This window comes from Triticum dicoccoides, chromosome 7B (genome assembly GCF_002162155.2).
Source record: "Triticum dicoccoides isolate Atlit2015 ecotype Zavitan chromosome 7B, WEW_v2.0, whole genome shotgun sequence".
Lineage (NCBI taxonomy): Eukaryota > Viridiplantae > Streptophyta > Magnoliopsida > Poales > Poaceae > Triticum > Triticum dicoccoides.
In genome coordinates, this window is record NC_041393.1 from 306402604 (window position 1) to 306408565 (window position 5962).

At 44.8% G+C, this 5962-nt stretch overlaps 1 long non-coding RNA gene across 8 annotated transcripts; it reads left to right on the forward strand.

The window, feature by feature from the left end:
- The first annotated feature begins 854 nt into the window (after positions 1-854).
- LOC119336465 lies at positions 855-5589 on the forward strand. Of its 8 annotated transcripts, none has more exons than XR_005162517.1 (9): positions 855-1205; positions 1282-1482; positions 1904-2296; positions 2584-2731; positions 2856-3495; positions 3644-3820; positions 3913-4629; positions 4918-4963; positions 5050-5589. It is a non-coding gene; the product is annotated as an uncharacterized LOC119336465 (long non-coding RNA). The 8 variants fall into 8 exon arrangements; XR_005162518.1 differs by having other exon boundaries at positions 4480-4629; XR_005162523.1 differs by having other exon boundaries at positions 3644-4629; positions 4894-4963.
- Positions 5590-5962: the final 373 nt, after the last annotated feature.

Here is a 5962-nt window from a genome sequence, read left to right on the forward strand (position 1 = left end):
ATGGAAGAACTTACCAAGTCGTCGAAAGTGCTATTGTGAGCTCGAGCTCACAGGCTCCCTTTGCTACAGTACACGCGAAAAAATATTTAAATAGTTCAAAAAAATCTGAATTTTTTTGGCAACAAACATTGATATCTTTTTCACATGCGTGCAAAATTTCATGAAAAAATGACATTCATGCAGGTCTCGGAAAAAAAGACAAAATCGATGCTCCAAAATGTATCCAAAAACAGTTTTTTTGAGCATGATTTTGTTTTTTTTGCCGGGACCTCCACAAATGTCATTTCATTACGAAAATTGGTACGCATGTAGAAAAAACATCAAAGTTTCTTGACAAATAATTTCAGATTTTTTTGAATTGTTCTACTATTTTTTCTGATTTTACTGTTCATCCGAGATCACTGGTGCCCGGGATCAATTCCTCCGTGTCCCCAAGTCGTGTATTATTCTCCTATAAATGCCCCCAACCAGCCCCTCAGAAAACTTGTTTGTTCGTTTAGCTCCTTAGGGCATCAACTCTGGTGGCATTAAACCCAATAAGAGTCGCGGTAAGGGCGTACCCAAGAGTGATCCACCTGTCCTGATTTACCGTACCGAGATTTATTGGACCGAATGTGGAGAGAAAAAAACCAGTGCCTTTTCCCCTCGCAAGTCGCAACCCAGCGTACCTTTTCTTTTCTTCCCACAGCTAGGGTTAGCGTTGCCGCCGCCCTCCCTGTGCTCGTGCCCTCTCCTCTCCCGGCCCGAGCTCCACTGCCTCCAGCCTACGCTAGCGCTCCGTCCCTTCCTCCTCGTTGGCGCTCAATCGGACGAGCGTGAGCTGCAGCAAACTGCAGCGGAGGGAAACGTGGATGAGGAGATTAAACCCAATAAGAGTCGCGGTAAGGGCGTACCCAAGAGTGGTCCACCTGTCCTGATTTATTGTACCGAGATTTATTAGACCGAATGTGGAGAGAAAAAAACCAGTGCCTTTTCCCCTCGCAAGTCGCAACCCAGCGTACCTTTTCCTTTTCTTCCCACAGCTAGGGTTAGCGTCGCCGCCGCCCTCCCCTGTGCTCGTGCCCTCTCCTCTCCCGGCCCGAGCTCCACTGCCTCCAGCCTACGCTAGCGCTCCGTCTCTTCCTCCTCGTTGGCGCTCAATCGGACGAGCGTGAGCTGCAGCAAACGGCAGCGGAGGGAAACGTGGATGAGGAGATCAAGCCAAGGTGAGCCGCCACCGATTTGCTCGCCGCTAGCTCTCTGCTCTTTTGTTCTTCTTCGTGCTAACCGCGTCTCTGCTAGCCGGAGGGGACAACTGGTGCACGAGCTCGCACTGCCCTGGCGCCGATCTCGCGCCGGTCCTACGCCCTGCCACCCTCTCTCGGGACGCCATGGAGATCAACAAGGTGCGCCCCCACCCCCCTCCCTCTGTCGGGGTATGGTAGGTTCGTACTGACCGCCTCCGGCTCGAGCAAGGATCTGCTGCACCTCCGGCCCCTTTTGGTACAGACCTAGCCATATCCTCTATCGGATTACAGTTGTTTACCTCTTTGATTGGAATAATAAATGGGTTCTATTGTTAATTTAACTGTCAAACAGTAGCCGTGAAGCATCATCTCATCGCCCCAGTTTTTATCAATCTGGCTGCTACTGTGTACTTTGTTATGTTTACATGACAAAGAATCGTATTTTTTAAGATGACAGCCACTCTATGCAATTCGTTATGATTAGAGGACAATGAAAAATAAAGTTTCTTTACCAGTCCCACTACTCTATGTAATTAGTAATGCTTAGATGTTATAGTTGAATACAAGTTGACACATTTGAATGGTGTGAAGACAATGAACAAGCTCACTTTTGCTTCGAAATTATTTTTCTTCAGAAATGATCGTGATCTCTTTGCCTTCGCTCTTTGTTTGTGAAGCTTGCAGATTGAGGAGAAGAGAACACATGTAGATAGTTCATCAAAGTTCCTTAACTGCGGCTGATCTTCTTCGTCAGGTGAATGTACTGCAGATTTAGTACATAGAGCTTTTTTTCCTTCTCTAAGATACAGTATACTGCTAATTTTGATGGTTTGTTGAATTATCTTCTTGTAATATATGAGCGCCCGCAATGGCCACCTCGGCACAAGGAACACAGGTTGCAGAGATAGACGTGCGGGCTGCAGAGAGGGCCACCCACGACATGGTCGCTACCGTTCGTCTATCGCACGGCAACGGCAGGTCGACCCCACCATCTCTGCCCCTTTTTGATGGCGGCTCTGGAGGACCGAGGAATTGAGGTTGCCCCTTTCGTCTGTTCACATCCTCCGTTAGTATGTTCCCAATCCTCTCTCACTCTCTCTCTCTTGCTTGATCCATATTACAAATGAATACCTGGTGCTAGCATGAACTTGCAGTATACAAAATCTGAATTAGTGATCATGATCATGGTCAAGGTTTGTACTAAAGAGAAGGAAATATGATGAGGCATATATTTTAATTTTCAAGGAGATAGATCACACGCCCGAAAAAAAGAGATAGATCACAAATGTTGTGTGCATGTAAGGTGAGGCAAATTTCAGTGTGTTCTTCGAACTAATTCTCTTTGGTCTTTTTGTAGGTTTTAGATTTTTGAAGATTTATGCGATGGAATCATGATATGTAACATGTCTTCTCCTGAAGAGGTCCGCTTATTACTTGATGACACTGTTGCCGGAAACACGGCCAAGGTAGCTGTGCTCCTCATGATGGAGCAGCGCCTGGGACATGTAGGTCTTATTTGCTTAATTCCCCTGCTCGCGGCTTTTGGTTGTTCCAAAAGATTTCTCCATGTACCATGTAAGGAAATTTGGGGGGAAAACATATCTGATGTATAACATGGTATGTACATAGTTTCTTGGGAGGTTGAAGCCGGAAAGGGAGGAGGAAGATGGCAGCCGCCCCGCTGCCCAAGGCCGACGAGCTGCAGCCGCATCCGCTCAAGGAGCAGCTGCCCAGCGTGTCTTTCTGCATCACCAGCTCACTGCCATGGCGTACCGTGCTCTGCTTCACCCCGCCTCAGGGGCCTCTTGATTTGCTCTTTGAAAGTTTCCCTCTTACATTCCGTGCTTGTCCTTCACTGTCCTCAGTTTTTGCTCCTACTTGTTGTTTCATGTCCAGGCTTTCTTTCCCACTGCATCATGTGTGCTGATTACTGACCTATTTTTGTTGTTGTCGATGCACATCAGTCTTCATATTTTCAGTAGAGAAAGTTTTTTGTTGGAAACAAATTCTTTTGCTTAACCAGTGTGGAAGGTTCATTGATCTTGAATTTATTTATAATGAAAAGGCCTTCAGCTGCACATGTTTTTATGCAATTGATAGTATGTACTACTCATATTAATCAAATAGCATATAAGTTGATGTTCCTCTTGTGCTTGTAATCTTGGGCGGAACCAAGGCCGTGATACTAGGATTTCAACATTTCATAGTCATGTTGGGCACCAGCATCATCATACCAACGATGCTTGTTCCTCAAATGGGAGGTGGAAATGTGAGTCCTCAACTCTTTATTTATCCGCTACCAAATGTTGGTTATATTCACTTGACACATGAATTTGATATCTCTGAAAAAGTACTACTAATCTGGCACTGAATATTCCGCGCATATAAATGATAGACACTCCCTGAATTTCTGTCAGGAGGAGAAAGCTCGGGTAATCTAGACGCTCATGTTCGTCGTCGGCATAAACACCTTACTGCAAACCTTCTTGGGGTCTTGTCTCCACGTCGTGATGGGTGGCTCCAACACTTTCATTGTGCCAACCATCTCCATCATCTTGGCCGGATGCTGAGGCAATGAGGCAGATCCTCACGAGGTACTTATTACTGTCCAGCAGAATTGCCTTCTCAAGTTCTCATCATGTACGAGTTCCTGTACGGAGGCTAACAAATTTGTGTTGTTGTCAAGAAAATTCCTACGGACGATGAGGGGGACACAAAGCGCTCTCATAATCGCGATGATGATTCAAATCATCCATGGTTTCAGTGGTCTCTGGCGCAATGTTGTCCCCCATTATCCGCGGTTCCTCTTGTTTCACTCATTGGATTTGGGCTTTATGAACTTGGCTTTCCAGGCTTTCACCACCGTTGAGTTTCATGTGAACAATCTGTTTTGTTATTTTTATAAAACAATATCATGCCTCATTTTCCATTTGATTTAGTTATTTCAACTTCAACTTTGAGTGTATTAGATATGCACTGAATAGAAAGTATATTACCTTATCTGAGTTGTTGCTGCCACTGAGGTGTTAAAAGTGCATATTCATAGCATCTTCCTTGGCACGATTAATTGCCACCGGTTTACATTCGTATCTTTCAACATTTAGTTCAGGAGCTTGATGAATTTTCCATGTCCTGAAATCATATATATTTTTTAACATGAATTTTGTCTCCACAAAGAACAGTGTGGTAAGCTCTATAACAGTCATTCAGACATCAAATTATGAACTCTCATATTTGATTGCTTGGAAAACAGTTCAAAGCATAGCCAGGAAATGCTGGCGACCGGAATATTGTGATACTATGGATGCTATCAAGCATGCTTTTGGGGGCTTACCGCAGATCATCTGCAAGAAGGGTTCAGTTCAAGAACTAATTAAGGTTAAGCTTCAACAATGATTTGAAGGTGAGTTATCTTTTGTTCTTGGACAGGTCTCCTTGGTTTTCATTTTTATTTGCATGAACACAACATCACTGCTTAAGGAATAATTTTGTCACAACCAAGTTATGCAGCTATATATTTTCTATTGATTGCTTTTCATATGCACCATCTGAAATAAGAGACAGCAATGGTGCCACATATATGTTCCAACATCTTACTTCTACAACAATGTTGCCACATATATGTCTCGGCATCTTCTGTTTCACTTCATCGTCTAATTTATATCAGTCTACATCACTTTTCAAACCACAGGATCCTCATGACCACGGCTAGGAACCTCTAGAGTACATCATCTGCGGTGAGCACAGAGCTTATCTGTACTTTTTTTATGCAGCAGCGTAATTATTCTTGCAACTAAAACTAATTTAAAAACCCATTGATCAGCCTCGGGTGGCTACAGATGCTGCAGCCGGTTCAACCTATGGCCATCATAAAGAACAGGAAGGACTTGTAATGTAGTGGAAGGAGCATGTCCTGCAGGAGATGGACAGCGAGGCCGCTGACAAGGTCTCTGAACGACGCGCTAGCGGTGGTGGCGGCAGCGACCAAGGCCGTTGACGAGAAGATCGCGATGGAGGAGAAGTTTTGGAACTGGAAGATGGAGATTGTTAGGAGGAAGCACAACCACATCTTGTCCCTGTTCAACCTACACAAGGTGTTGGTGGAGAAGAAGCAGGGAAGCTGCTCGCTGAGAAGACCACGCAACAGAAGACCCCCACCGCTGCCGGTGTTATCTCTAGCACGAGCTGACCACATCGGGCGTTAGTTGGATCATAGAATGTATCATGTCATCAGATACATACAGTATATCATCAGTTGCATGTACATTCAAGAGGCTCTCATTGTTTGAATGCAGCTGTGCTACACAAATTGCTGAAAAGAAATCAGAAAGTGTGTGTGTGCCTACCTGGCACCGCACAACCACCTCTCAGGCGGCGCGCCACGGGCGCGCCCCAACCACTAGTATAGAATTATAGATACATATATGCCCCATGAGAGGTCGAGGCAACTACATTGATTTTTTTCTCTCCAACGGAAGCTACTACTAGTGGTCTCATCAACGAGTAGAAGATAAAAACTTTAGCACATATGCATATCAATTCTCCATTTCAACTTTTTTACTTACATCGGGTCACACTTTTTCTTCTTAAACACCCGTCTCCTGCAGAGGATTCCGCTTCCCCGTTCAAACCTACTTTTTCTGACATCCGATTCTACATAGCATGGATTATGCATTGGTCATATTAGTGTCGCGCCTAACCGGTGGGTAAGAGCTTTTGACGTATTATGTGGCACA